At 49.6% G+C, this 14,292-nt stretch overlaps 1 protein-coding gene across 3 annotated transcripts in view; it reads left to right on the top strand.

Moving 5' to 3' along the window:
* ELMO1 (engulfment and cell motility 1) overlaps positions 1–14,292 on the top strand; it is a 223,971-nt gene that overhangs the window by 139,937 nt on the left and 69,742 nt on the right. Inside the window, exon 1 of one of the 3 annotated variants that reach the window (XM_061367973.1) lies at positions 5,479–5,747. The exons of the other annotated variants lie outside the window; for them this stretch is intronic. The gene's annotated coding sequence lies outside the window, so the exon portion shown is untranslated. Of the gene's footprint in view, positions 1–5,478; positions 5,748–14,292 lie in introns of those variants that run through there. 3 annotated transcript variants of the gene reach the window in all.

Here is a 14,292-nt window from a genome sequence, read left to right as displayed (position 1 = left end):
ACTTAGGAACCACACAAGGTGATGCTTGGGCCCTTGCAGTTGTACACCTCCGAGTGCTGTGGAGGGATTCTGGGTATCAGGGATGTGCGCTGTGGAGCCTCTTTCTGTCTGCTCTCTGGATCTGTTCCCATGGATTTGGAGTTCTTCGGTGCCCTCTCATGCTGTGTGGCTGCTGTGTGTGTTTGGAATGGCAGGACTTCAGGGGTGCAGGCAGCGGTGGGAGCCTGTGTATTCTAAGTTGTTTAGTTCTATATGGTAGCCGTACAAAGACAACCCGTGATTGTATATGACGCTGCCTCCAAACCTAAACATCACTTGAGGTTGTTTGTCAGATAGGTCTCTGCTGTTCCCAGGGTCCAGGATAGAAGTAATGTTCTTTGTGTGTATGTGTGCGCATCAGAAGCTATCCAACATCAGCTCTATTCACTGTGACAGAACAGCCCTCTTCTGAGCAACCCCGTTTCTCTTCCTTCCTTTTATTTCCAGCAGGTTTCTCGTGTGTGGCTCTGGTGGCTTCTTCTCCGTGTTTGTTTTTTGGTTTGGTTTTTTCTGAAGATTGGGATATTTTGGTTGTGCATTAAACATGAGGCGTTTGAGAGCTTCCTGGAGTTACCATCGGAGGAGGGAACGGAGCCTACAGCCGTGCTGTCTAGACTAGGAAGTCTCCTTTCACCACCCAGACTGCGCGTAATCCTTTAGCAATAGGAAAACTGAGAAACGTTCATGTCAGTTCCTGTAGCCAACTTCAGGATTGCTTGTAGGCTGTCGTTGGCTTAGCTGAGGAGCTTCAGTTGTCAGAGAAGATGAAGTATTGCAAATTCAACACCCCTAGACAGTCATCATCCAGACTGCTGTTGGCTGTGTCCAAGGCTCTTGTGTGAAACCCTACAAAGCTCTAATTTTCATAGAATCAGGATCATAAAATGCTTTGGGTTGGAAGGGACCTTAAAGCCCATCCAGTTCCAGCCCCTGCAATGGGCAGGGACACGTTTCACTGGAGCGGCTCCACATCCCTCTTGTGCTGTTGCCCCAGAGCTGGATCGGGACTGCAGGAGAGGCGTTTCCAAGCATCTCAAAGGCTTTAGCATCCTCAGAAGGGGGGCAGCTTGGCTGAGGGTGCCAGAATAGACTTGGATGCTCCCCGTCCTTGCAGTACAGGAGAAGGCAGTGAGTACTCAAAGTGCTCATTGGCGTGTGGATGGTGGGAATACAGTCTGTGCTCTGCAGAATGAAGGGGTCTGTGGTACTGTAATGCATACAGACCTCGCTGGGTGCTGTGGTGGCACATCACCTCTGAAGGTCACATCTAAGCTGATTTGCAAAGCTGTGTTCCTGACACTGTTTTGAGCAGCTTATATATCACCCGGTGTTCCTGGTCAGATAAGCTCTGTGGTTTGTAGTGGGGCTGTCTGAAGTGGCAGGAAGGATAGATAACCCTTTATGCTGTGGCCCAGCATTTTCATCTTAATTTGTGCTTATGTGCTGCTACCCAAAAGCTACTTTCAGATGCAGTAACATCAGGGAAAAACAAACAAACCCCCCAAACCTGCTTGTTGAAATAGAGTGTAGAGGGCTTCTCCATAAGGGTTTCTGATGCTAGGATTTGGGGAAAACCAAGCTAAATGTGTAATGTGGGCTTGAAGGGCTCTGAAATACTTGTATTATGTACAGCCTAATTGCCACTTCAGAAATACAGATGTGGAAGGGAAATCTGTTGGTATTCCTGGAATAGCTGAAGAGGGGCAAATTCCTGCTGCAAATCAGTTGCTGCTCCAAAGGGGGAAGTTTGCTGGGGATCAGCAGGTGATTTACGGCACTGGAAAGGGAGCCACTGGGAGCCAACCAGGGGGTCTGTGGCTTGGGAAGCGTTAGTAGGTTAACTGTCTTCCTCGTGTAGGCATCTGGGCTAAACCCAGTAAACCCCACGATGGAGAGGGGTGAGTAAGCAGTAGATCACTGTTGATGGCTCCTCAGCTCTCCCACACAAACAGGTCTCAGCCCACGGCAGCATACAGCCATACAGAGGGCTGCCGTCAGGTTGGCAAGCGGTGGCTTTGGTGGGGAGCCTTCCTTGGGAGTGTTTGATCCTCCTGGTTAAACAACATCCGTCCATCCCACTGTCTTAGGCTCTTCACCAGTCTCGTTTATGAAGTCGCTTTGGAATTGCCTGGGTTTTTCTAGCCTTGAATGTTTGATCTCCCTTAAAAGCTTTCTTGGGTAACTGCTCCCTGGCCTGCTTTGGAGTGCAGTGAAACTTGTGGCCTGTTTATTCTCACACCGCAGCCTTGGGAGGAAGGGGAATGCCGTTTGCAGGGGAGATTACTAAGAAAAGAAGGTGACAACGGGTGAGGCTTCTTACAGGTAGAACTAACAGCTTGCTGCCATCAGAAACAGATCTCTGCCACTTCTGTTCCTTTCTTACAGCAGGAAAACACCTTAAAAATGGGGCTGCTGAGTTCACGGCTGGTTGCCCTAATGTGGGACACAGTCTTTAGCCATCGGTGGGTGAAATACACATGGAAGAGGTTTATAAACTGGACCGAGGTTGTGTTTCTGCAGCCACTTCCAGGTTGCACTGGTAATCATGATGTTTGCTTGCAGCAGAGCTTTGTTTAACAAGGCACTGCCTAATGGGCAGTTTTGAACTCTGTGTCATGCAACAGAAAGGAACCATCTATTTGATCAGGAAGCTCTCCAATTTAATATCAGCTTAAAAAACTAAGCAACATAAAGACCCAGTGGGACTGTGACAGTTGGGTTTTGTTGTCCAGTAGCATTTTATGTATGTCCTTATGGTTTGCATGACTGTTTTAAGCTCCATGTGTTAACAGCAGTTCCAGTCTGAATGACAAGACAGCAACAGCTAGCAAATGGAACTGCTGAACTGCTTCGTCTTTCACACACAAGTGAAGGCTATGGGCTGTGCCCTCAGACACCCTCTCCCCTGTGTGATGTAGGTGTCAGGAGAGGGATGGAACTGGATAGATTGCCTTTTTCCAAGACATTGCTGCCAGCAAATCGAGGCTTTCTAATTGCCCCCCTTCCCTTCAGATGCACATCGTACATCTCTCCACAGTTTAATGTGTCAGAGCTGAAAGGGTGACCGCAAAAGCCTGCAAGCTCAGTAAGTAATCCTCATAGCAGTGGTGCTGCAGGAAGTAGGAGGGGTGATGCTCTAGAAGAGAATGAAACCCAGAAGTACAGGTGAATCCTTGCAGCATCCTGAGCCCTGAAAGCGTCACCGTTCTCTTGGAAGCTGATTTCTGTGTCTGAAATAGTGGAGTGGCAGATGCCCTGAGAAGCCAGGTCCCCTGTATCTCTCTGGGCTTTGCTCGTGAGCTCTGGACCACCAGGCTGCAAAGGCCTTCCTGGACCCATGCAGAAAACACTTCCCAAGGAGTGGCCTTTGTTATCCAGGGTGGTCTGGGAATCCACCTGCAAGGCTCTGCCGTGATGCATTTTAAAAGGCTGCTCTTTTGCACGGCGGAGGCAGTGGGTGTCTGTTACAGGAATGATGGGGTTTGGGGTTTTTTTTTCAGAAGGGCCTTCAGTTTTTGTTCCTCTTTTAGTTAAAGAAATGAAAGTTTCTATGAACAAGGAATCTGTCCTCTTTTTGTCCATTCTTCTCTAACACCATTATAACAGCGTGACAGTGTCTCAGCCTCTCTGGGCTTATGTTTGTAATATAAAAGGATGCAGTTAGGTTTTCTCCCCCTTTTGCAGTTTCAGTCACAGAAGCACGGAGAGAATGAAAGATTCTCTGAGGAGCAGCCAGAAATTGCCCCCAACTGCCAGGTCCCTTTGCTGACTTCACTGTTGGCCTGGGAGTCTTTCCTCTCTCTCAAATACTGCTCCCTTTCCTCTGCTGACCTGCCCATCATTGCTTTCCTGTATCATCAGAAGGGAGGACAGAGATTTATAGCTCTGAGGAACAGCCCTTTCGTGCGTGAAGCTTTCCTGGTGGCGTGTTTCATCAGGCCCTGGGCGGTGGAACAGGGGAGGAACAGCCAGTGTAGAATGAATTGCCTGAAGACTCAGGTCACCGTGTGTGTGTGTGTGTGTGTGTGTGTGTGTGTGTGTCCGTGTCCCCGCCAGATCTAATTTTGGAAGCCCTCTAGCAACACACATCACTGAGGAAGTTTCATAATAGTCGTGTCAGGCTGTGCCCCCGGTTGGACAGATGCAGTTGATGGAGCTGGAAAGCAAAATGCAGCGTTTTGACAGCCCATACAGCGGTTTTGGGTTCTGCTGGTCTGTTACTTTACAGTGGGCACCTGCAGCCCAGAACCCACCCATGTGCTGGGCTGCATCCCCAGCAGCAGGTCAGGGAGGGAATTCTCTGCTCTGGGGAGACAACACCCCCCCCCTCCCCCCCCAGCCCTGATCCAGCTCTGGGGCAGCAGCACAAGAGGGACCTGGAGCTGTTGGAGCGAGTGCAGAGGAGGCCATGGAGATGCTGCGAGGGCTGGAGCAGCTCTGCTCTGGAGCCAGGCTGAGAGAGCTGGGCTGGGGCAGCCTGGAGAAGAGAAGGCTCCTGAAGGGGAGACCTCAGAGCAGCTCCAGTGCATAAAGGGGCTGCAGGAAACCTGGAGAGGGGCTTGGGACAAGGGCCTGTAGGGACAGGGCAAGGGGAATGGCTTGAACCTGCCCGAGGGGAGACTGAGCTGAGCTCTTAGGCAGAAGCTCTTCCCTGTGAGGGTGCTGAGGCGCTGGCACAGGGTGCCCAGAGAAGCTGTGGCTGCCCCATCCCTGGCAGTGCTCAAGGCCAGGTTGGACACAGGGGCTTGGAGCAAGCTGCTCCAGTGGAAGGGGTCCCTGCCTGTGGCAGGGGTTGGAGCTGGAGGAGCTTTAAGGTCCCTTCCAACCCAAACCATTCTGTGATTACTCAAACTCAGAATATGACTACAGTGTATTATTTGGGTACACAGGGAGCATATCTCCTTAGCATGTGCATGCATATGGGTGGATGCTGCTTGTGTTCATGTGTGCATCTCTATTTGTGTGTCACGGTTTGTTTGCACAGGGAGAGAGTCAATGTGTGCACAGCTCTGTCTGCGTGTACTTTCCCAGTGCCTATGAAGAGAGAAAGCAAACTCACAGTCAAATAAGCAGGGGAAGGAGGGGGGAAGAGATGAGATTGCAGTTGATTACGAGCCTGGCAGCAGATGTGCTACACAAATCCAGCCCGCTGCATCCAGGCTGTTTCCATGGAGATGGAAGGAGTCATTGTGAAGCTCCGGCGCGCTCCCCTGTGGCCCCGGGTCCCCACTGGCGGAGAGGGGGAGACCCAGTGATGGGGAGCTCTGATTTATTTATCCCCCCCCATACACACACACACGTCTGATGGTAGGATGCTCAGGGAGCAGCCTCGCTCTTCCTCAGGAATATGGTTTCCCAAGATGCTAAATAAATGGGCAGGAGTTTCCCTGGATCGGGATGCGATTGGTTGCCTCCGCCCAGCCGTGCCAATGGGAGCTCGAGTGGCCCTCGGGTACCCGCAACATAAGCAAAGCTGGATGCTCGCCCCAGCGGCGTGGCGACGGGGGAGCGGGCAAAGGTGTGCGAAGGAGGGGGTCTCCTCCTCTCCCATGGCTATGCCGAGGACGGATCCCCTTAGAGAGCACCGCCGGGGACCATCTGCCGCTGGCGCGCGCTGTGCCCCCCGCAGAAAGCAGCATTAAGTCATCCGCTCGCTGTCGTGTGGGAGGCGGATCTGTCGTCGGGAGCGATGGAGCTAGGGGATCTCTGTAAGTAAACCGTGTTCTTTACCCTGCTCTTTCAGCCCGGGGGGGACAGGGCAGGGGATGGTGCCGAGGTAACGGCAAGCGCAAAAAGCAGTGACAATAGCATGGAGGATTTCTGGGGTTCGCTTCACATGGAGCAAGACGCGTTCTCCCTACTGGTTTCAGGCGTTGGGCAAACTGGTTAGCTGTGTGCTTTGCCTTGGGTGGCTCTTTAGCTTAATTAAGATTAGCCTGTGAAGGATGCTGGATTCTCCTGAGGCGTTTCAGAGCGCCAGAACAGGAAAGCAAACCACATGGAGCGGGAATACTGTGAGTCCATATGTGGTCCCGGTGTCGGTGTAATAATAACAGACTCGTTGTTACCGTGGTTTGTCAAACACCAGTTTAAACCCCAAGCCAAGAAAACGTGAGTCGCTCATCGTTCCTCACTGTGTTCAGCACAGGGAACCGTTGCTTTTCCTGCCTTTTCTGTTAGTTTGTTGGGAATTTTTGCACTCATTTATTCTTTGGAGAAGGGTTTGAAAAGCCAGGTTAAATTCCAGAGCTTTCCTGTTTGTTGATGAAACAGGTGAGTGCATGGAAAGTGTGGAGTTTCCTTTTTCACCATTGCGGGGCATGCGTTAGAAGTTGATTCCTTTGCCTGTTGGGACTGCTTTGATTCTGTATAGCAGCAATGGTGTATGTAGAAGAGGGAGGGAGGGGTGTGTGCAGGTCTGGCCCCCTGTAGCCCTCTGGGGTTACTCAAATCACCCCAGCCATGAATTCAGCTCAGCATTGTTCGCGTTTGACCAGGTCTTTGCCGTTAGACCGGGAGCTTTGGTGGATGGATGACTCTGCTTTAACCCCGTCAGAGGCTGTAGTCATCTCATCTGGTTTGGGAAAATACATAGGAGACAGGGCAGAAATAGGACCAAACTCCCTGTATTTCCACTCTGTGCCTGAGCTAGCCATGTGTATCGGGAATTCTATAGCAACCGACCTAGGTGCAACCATCAGATGAAGCCGGCTGCTTTTTAGGGATCCTTTCCCGGCGTCTTTGTGGTCATTTCAGCACTAGGCACACAGCTGCTTTTCTCCTGGTGCTGGGAGCTGCTGGGAGGTTACATTGCTGCCTGAGGGTCTCAGGCTGAGGGGGGGATAATTTCATTCCAGTGAGGTTTAACTGGTCAGCTTTGCTTTGGAGATACTGCCTTGCACGGTATGGCAGGAGGGTGTGCTTGTGGGGCTTGTCCCTTCAGCTAGAGGAACAAGCATCGCCTCCGAGCTGATGCCAGAAGGAGCTGACAGTGCTTTCAGGAGCTGCTTGGTCAGAATAAACCAGGGAATACAGAGCACAGAGTTAAGTGCATCCGTACAGTGAGAGCGTCTGGTGGGGAAGGCTCCATTGAGCTCCTCTCTGTACTTCTGAGTGTTTAACCCAATGTATCACAAATGCAGGAGGGTCCCCATGTTAAGCTTGAATTATTGCCTTTTCTGAAGCCATAGATGTAGGCTGCTTTTCCCTGTGTTTCCCGGGGGTGTTGGGGCCACCCCTTCTTGAAATGGTGGCCCCAGGCATCCTATGGTACTGAGCTTAAAACCAGTGTCATTTCCCTAATCTGTGCAAGAAAAAAGAGATACCCATTCGCTCTTAGTGCAGTGCTTGGTTGTGTTTAGCAGTGATGCAAGTGCCAAGAATGACATTCCTGAAATGAAGCAGATATTTAGTTGCTATGTCACCTTCCCCAGGGGCTCGTACCATTCATTTATACTTAGAGCCGAGGGAGCTGTAAACCCCATCACGTACAGCTGTCTAGGCAAACCGGTGTGCCCACTGCCCATCTTGGAGGTGGATGCTTTGATCTAGGCTGAGATGCTCCATAAAAGGCTGAGGGAGAGCTTGGACTCTGGTACAACTGGGCATGGTTAGTTCCTGGTTTGAGGTTGGTTATTTTGAACACCTTTGGGATGCATCAAAGTGATGCTCCATTGCACCTTTGGGGGGTTTAATTCTATCCCTACTACCTTCTGCTTGATTTTCTGGTAGATAACGTGAAAGCCTAGGAGAACATTGCCTTCTCAGGTCAGCACAACTCTTCAGATGATATTCCAGGGCTTGTTACCTCTCCAGGGATCTAGTTCAAACAACATAAACCTCTCAAGTTTAGTCACTGGCGCTAGACAAACACTGTGTGACTGATAGATTTCCTGTATCCCCCATAACCTCGTTTGAAGGGATTTGTTTGCTTCTCTATCCCTGTGCATTAGCAGATAAAGGGAGGGGGACGGGGAGGGAGAGAGGCAGCCTCTAACTGCTGAGCTGTGGATAGTGCAGCATCGGATCAGTCTGTCTGAGGGCTTCAACCCACAGTGGTGCCTGAGGTAGGAGAGCTCGTGTTGCAGTCAAAGCCACACTTGCCTTAGGTTTTTGACCCGATGGTGCAGAGAACAGTTGCTTGTCATTACTGCTTGGGGATGATCTATGTGGGAGAGGCATTACAGATTCCCAGGCTATAAGAGTTCCAGCAACAGAGGAGTGAGTAGGCTTCAGTGAGAGCTGTGGCATGCTGGCAGCAGTTGGGAGGATGCAGAAGCTGAAAAATGCTGCCTTGGAGTAGCTTTAATTGGTTGCATTGGAAAACACTTGGTTCAGTGGACTCATATGTCTTGTAAAATGCTTGGTGCCAGCCCAAATTGGCATACCTCCATTGACTTACATGAGAAGCCACCAGACCTTGATCCCATCTTCAGTTTTATGTGCACGTTTTCCTTGGAAGATGAAGGTTTTCCAAAGGCAGCAGGTTATTTTTCCTCTCTGTTTCCCTCAGCCGCAGTCATATTAAAAACCTGGGTGGGATGGGCGTTGCACAGGTTTTGACTTGTTTCCAGGGGCTTTAACCTTAATGGGTTATCCTTCGTCTGCTCACAGAGCTCATGCATTCCCAGGTGGGATGGGGCTTGGAGCAACCTAATGGAAAATGTCCCTGCCTGTGGCAGGGGGCTGGAACTGGGTGAGCTTGAAGGTCCCTTCCAGCCCAAACCAATGTGTGATATTTTGGTCAGTGCTGGAAGCATAGAGCACAAGTCCAGAAGGGAGGCTTTATACGTGTCCACAGGTAGTGAATTTGAGTATTTGATTCTTTCTCTGGACCTTAACCCTCCTTCAGTCCCAGTGTAAACACTGTGGTCAATCACGTACTGGGTAAGCAGATTCTAGAGCCCCCAGTCTTGTTTTGCCTCGGTTGCATTTGTGTTTTCACCCCTTTGTTCAAGTGCACTGTGATTCAAGTGAGCTACAACTTTTGCACAAGCTACAAACCAAGTAACTCTTCTATAGTTGGCTCGATGTGTTTACACCCAGATGAACTGCAGACAGTCACAACTCCAGATCAGACTGGCTGCTCAAATGAGACCAGTGCCTCGTTTCTGTGCCTGGAAAAAAAGCATTTTCAGGCCAAGTTACCCCCTGCTAGGACTTGGCTTACCTAGAGCATCATGCCAAGTCCCAGGCAGCTCTCACTCCCCATCCGGTCCATGCACCCTGGCATCACACGTGGCAAGTGCACGCAACAGAGCAGCAGCAGGCACAGAACAAAACTGGAGCAGCAGTGGGACCCAGAGGAGTGACTCGTGAAGAGCCCATCGATCTGCTTGACACCCGTTCTGTGCGGCAGCGCTGATCCGAAAATGCCTGTGCGTCACCAGGTTTGGGAACAATGGGAACTGTCAATCCCAGCACGTTTCACAGCCCTGTCATTGTTCCTCCATTGTCTTGATGCACTGAGTGCAGCAGAGCCGGGTTTTGGCAGGAGTTCAGGAGTGGTCTCACAAAGAGGGATCGCGTGTCGCTACCGCACGTGCGTTGTCATTTGGGATTAGGGTTTAACCCATCACAGGCCCATAGGAGCATGTCTGCCCCCATCTGGGTGCGCTGCTTTTATGGTGCTGGTTTATCTGGTCTCTTAAACAAGGTTTGCAAATACAAATCACCACTTTCCTCCATTCTTAACTGCAAAAATGTGAAAGCAAGAGCCTGTAAATGACTGTCTGTCTGTTGACCTAGGGTCTTCCTCAGAGCTAGAACAGTGCAAATTCCTTCTGCTCTGCCATGCTGTTTTGCCCCCTGGTGAAGAAGCAGCAGCACAGACACCCCACACTCCTCATCCTTAGGAACTACAGGAACTGGCACAGGGTGCCCAGAGAAGCTGTGGCTGCCCCATCCCTGGCAGTGCTCAAGGCCAGGTTGGACACAGGGGCTTGGAGCAAGCTGCTCCAGTGGAAGGGGTCCCTGCCTGTGGCAGGGGTTGGAACTGGGTGAGATTTAAGGTCCCTTGATAGGGATGATAGGATGATAGGAAGGAAGATTGGCTTTGTAGCAGGGAAACTCATTAAGTTCCTTATTGAGAATCAGAGACCAAGTAACTGGACAGTGTTTTGTCCTCCGTTCCTGCTCTTCCCAGGGTAGCATCACCTGCATGCATACCTCACCCAGATAAAGTTCCAGTGCAACAAGGGTCATGGCATTCACTCTGAAAATGAAAGCAAGGATTGAGTTGTGCATCCTTGGCATCGGTACCTTGCAGAACCCGTAAGAGCTGCAGTAAGTCAGCAGCATTTTGAGAAGCGTGCAGGGCATAGATCACCTTTTTATGGACTTCATAGGAATTCTGGCCAGTTTCACAGGTTAAGAAGTCAGTGGTTTCCAAACAACCCATGTGAAAGTCAGGCCTCAGAGGACACACATGACCTTCATAGAAACTGGAACTTTGATTAGCCGTGTTTTGGGCATTTGTCACTCCTCTGTAATGCATAAAATCAGTCTTGTAACGGGGTGAGAAAGGAGATCTTTGTATTAATGCTAGCACGCTGTCAAATTAAAGCATCAAATAATATACTTGTCTCCTGAATTGGGGGACTGCTTTTATCAGCGCTTTTGATGTGGCAAAGAAAGTGCTTGTTCCATAGCTGCAAACCCAGCTCTCTTTGAACTTCGGTTTCCTTAAGACTTGGAGCGTGGTGGTACAGAGAGCAGCTTTCGCAGCGAGGTTCTTCAGGATTCACATCCGAAGGCCTGGCAGACACCACACAAAGGGATTTTCTTTTAGATGAGGTTCTCAAATAGCTGTTAACTCTCTGGCTCGACCTCTGGATTAGCTCCCAGTCTGCACTGAAAGGAAACGAATCTACCCACCTATGGTTATCTCCATAAGATCAGAGCTGTCCCCGGTGTGTGCTGTATCCTGACACCAGCGAGAGGGAAACGGAGCTAAAAAAAGCCGGTGGGGGAAACGGTGACAGGATTTGAATGAGTTCCCATTTATAAAAGGCACGCACCCACGGATCTGGGGAGCGGAGGGGAGGCTCTCAGGATTAGCTGCGGCTCTTCTGTTTGGAAGCAGCAGAAGGTTCCTTTGTTAGCCTCACCAAGGTAATTAAACAGCCTTGAAAACAAACATAGATCTTCTGGTTCCCTACAAATACAGCTCGAAGTTGATAAGGTTCTAACTTCAGGCTGGGTTTTCTGCCTGGTGCCTAAGGGGGAAGCGACTGCAAAGGATGGTGTTGCTCTGTGCTGCCTTTGGAGCCCCTCATCAAGGTGTGTGGTGTCTTTGTTAGCTCCCACCCTTCTCTAGCAAAGTGTAAGCAGCCAGAGATTCCCCCAGCTCCACTGGATACTTCCTGAAGGACTGCCATCCCTGTCCCATAGGTATCTGCAGAGGGAGGATGCAGCTCTTCTCGTCTGCTTGTGTTTCCTGCTGGCCTGTGGGGAAGCAGCAGAGTGCCTTTGCAGAGCCTGTCCATCCTCCCTTGGGACACATGATGGGCATCATGCATAGCAGAGTCAAGGTGTGCACTTTGTTGCTTTTGTCACCACCACAAGGTTAGGGTTAGGGTTAGGGTTAGGGTTAGGGTTAGGGTTAGGGTTAAGGTTAGCTCCTCTGCATCTGATAATTCAGTGTGATGCTGAGGAACGTTGGGGATGGAGGAAGCTTGCTCTGTAAGAAAACTAACACAGTCCCTGTATTTGACACAAGGGGTTAAAATGTACCTGTGCCACTAGCCACAGGGAAGGCAAGGACCACAGATTAACCCAGTCTTTCCTTCTGGCTCTCTCTGTGCCCTCACAAGAGACGTTCTCTCCCTGCTCCCCATAGGCACCTTCTGTAGGGTGGAATGAAGCCATTTGCCTGTCCGAAGCTCTGCTCAGCTTTCAGGAAAGGGATCCTCACTGCTGAGAGGTTCCTTATGGTCTGGTCAAGCTCCTGGGGTCCTGCTCTGCTGCAGCTGCATAGAGGTACATGATGTCCACGAAATCTCTCACGTGGACATGACTAGCTGTTTTGTTGCATTGGGTAACAGGCAAAGGCTTGGGTTAGAAATAGGTCTGATGCTTTGTGACTGCAGGGAGAAGCTGCATTGTATTTATATGTTGATAGTTGGTCTTGAATTTCTCTGCTTTTAAATGCCATTATAACACGGTTAAATATTTAATAGAAGCATGAAAAGTCCATTTACAATTATTTCACAAATAAATTCCTTTGTTCTCACTTCCCAATTTACCTTTTAAAATCCCCTGTTTAAATTACCACCCTATCTCAAACAGCAAGTTAATGTTTTGGGCTTACACTTAGAATGTCTTAAGTCCCATTTTCAATTGCAAGTGGAATGATGCTCATTTCTAATGGTACAGAAGAGGTACAAGTGAATCTCAGAATCTGTTCTACTTGTTCCTGCATGACATTACATATCAGCTCAGCTTTGCATGCAGGATGTCCATCATTTGACAGTCATGGGACCTCTGCTCCAGGCTGAACTGTGCACCAATCCCAGTAACAGTTTTCACTGCTAAAGGTCCTACCCCAGCAAACTGCAAGGCTTTGAATTTGTATGATACATGTAAGGTATGAGCTAGAGCTGTCCAACCATGAGTTTCTTCAGTGGAGTAAGCATCAGATGTTTCAGGCATATACAGATCTGGGTGCTAACACTTGTCATTGATCTGCTAAGACAAACAATTGCTGGATATGTGTGAGGTTTTGGGGTTATAAAGCACTTTGCTGCCTGGTTGCAACCAAGAAGGAAACAGGCACCTTTCTAATTCTGTTAACTGTTACTGGTAATGGATGAGACCTGGTTTTTTGTCAGTCAGAGAGAGGCATGACAGAGTCCTGATGTGGAAAGTATAGGAAAGGCCCACTAATTATATGATTTTAAGCTTAAACAGCAGAGCTCAGCTGCAGCTTGTTCCACAAGTTTGCCTGAGCTGTAATTTAAAGGTTTTATTGCACCAAAATCCCCGAAGTTATAGCAGTTTGCAGTAGTGGCCTGCTGAAAGATGATTACAGTGTATAGAGCTTGTGATTGGAAAGGAATGTGCCCGTTTCATCATGATCTCCTGCACAAATAGATACCTGGGCCTGAATCCAGATCCTTCAGATCATGCCCTTGATCCTGTGTCATCGTTGCCTCTGTATCATTAGTACTGGCAAGCTATGTAACCTGATGAGGGTATAGCACATCTCTGATGCCACAACCCATTTGGGGTATCTGTTGGTGGCCAGTGCCCCAGAGCACCCATGGAAGGTGGATGCAGTAGGTTGTGTGGGTGGTGTAAACTCAAGAGCTGCTTAAAAGGAACACCAGTGCAGAAGTTGTGGTTGAAGCAAGTGCTAAAAGTGCCATGGGTTTTAGGCTGGTCCCTAGAATCAAGGGGTTGTCTTCCTCCTGGAGTGGTCCCATTGTCCTGTGAAATCAGTCAAAAGGCAGGTACAGATGTCAGAGCTCTGTGTGAGTCAGTTGCAAACCAAGCAGCAGCTCTCAGTATCAGTATGTCAGAAAGGATGTTTGTTCCACCAGGGATAACAGCTTGGCCCTTGCTTTGCTCTCAGGATGCAGGGAGAGAGGAAGAGAAAGAAAGTGCTTGTAGCCAAGTTGGCTGCTACAGTCCATAGCACAGTCAGTCAGATGGCCTCCTCATTCCGAGTCATTCTGTCCTAGCACTGATTTATCTCGCTGCCATGCACTTGTCTCCTGTTGATAACGGCAGTTTTGTCAGAGGAAGGCAGTGATTCTGCTGAGATCCTGCAAGCTGCTCTTACCAGCAGCGAGCAGTAGGAGAGCAGAGCAAGGCTTCCTCCTTTTCACTGAGGCCTATAAATAGCCCATGCTAACCCTAACAGCCTCAGAGACGTAGGGAGTCTTTTTTAGAAGGGAAGAATCCACTGCTTTTAAAGCCACATTGACTCAGCAGAAGTTGGATCGTGCCAGGTTGATAATCAAGGTAATGAAGCCCTGCTGTGAGTGTTTAGCTCTTTAATTGTGGCTGTAGCATTTAACCCTGCAGTAGGGGAGCATCAGTCTTGCTCTACCAGCCAGAAAGGAGGCTCCTGTGTTATCATAGAACAGTTTGGGTTGGAAGGGACCTTCAGGGGTGCAACCCCCCTTCAGCAAGCAGCGGCATCTTCAACTGGATCAGCTTGCTCGTATGTATTAGAACCAATAATGTCTTATTTACAGGTTTTGAAATGTAGTTTTCTGTCCCTCCAGTTTTTCCGTGTGTGTGAGAGAG

Source organism: Neopsephotus bourkii, unplaced genomic scaffold (assembly GCF_033783945.1).
Source record: "Neopsephotus bourkii isolate Nb327-2 ecotype Australia unplaced genomic scaffold, CSIRO-AGI_Nbou_v1 NB_1417, whole genome shotgun sequence".
Lineage (NCBI taxonomy): Eukaryota > Metazoa > Chordata > Aves > Psittaciformes > Psittacidae > Neopsephotus > Neopsephotus bourkii.
Note: the sequence above shows the minus strand (reverse complement) of the source record. Positions and strands in the feature narration are given on the sequence as shown.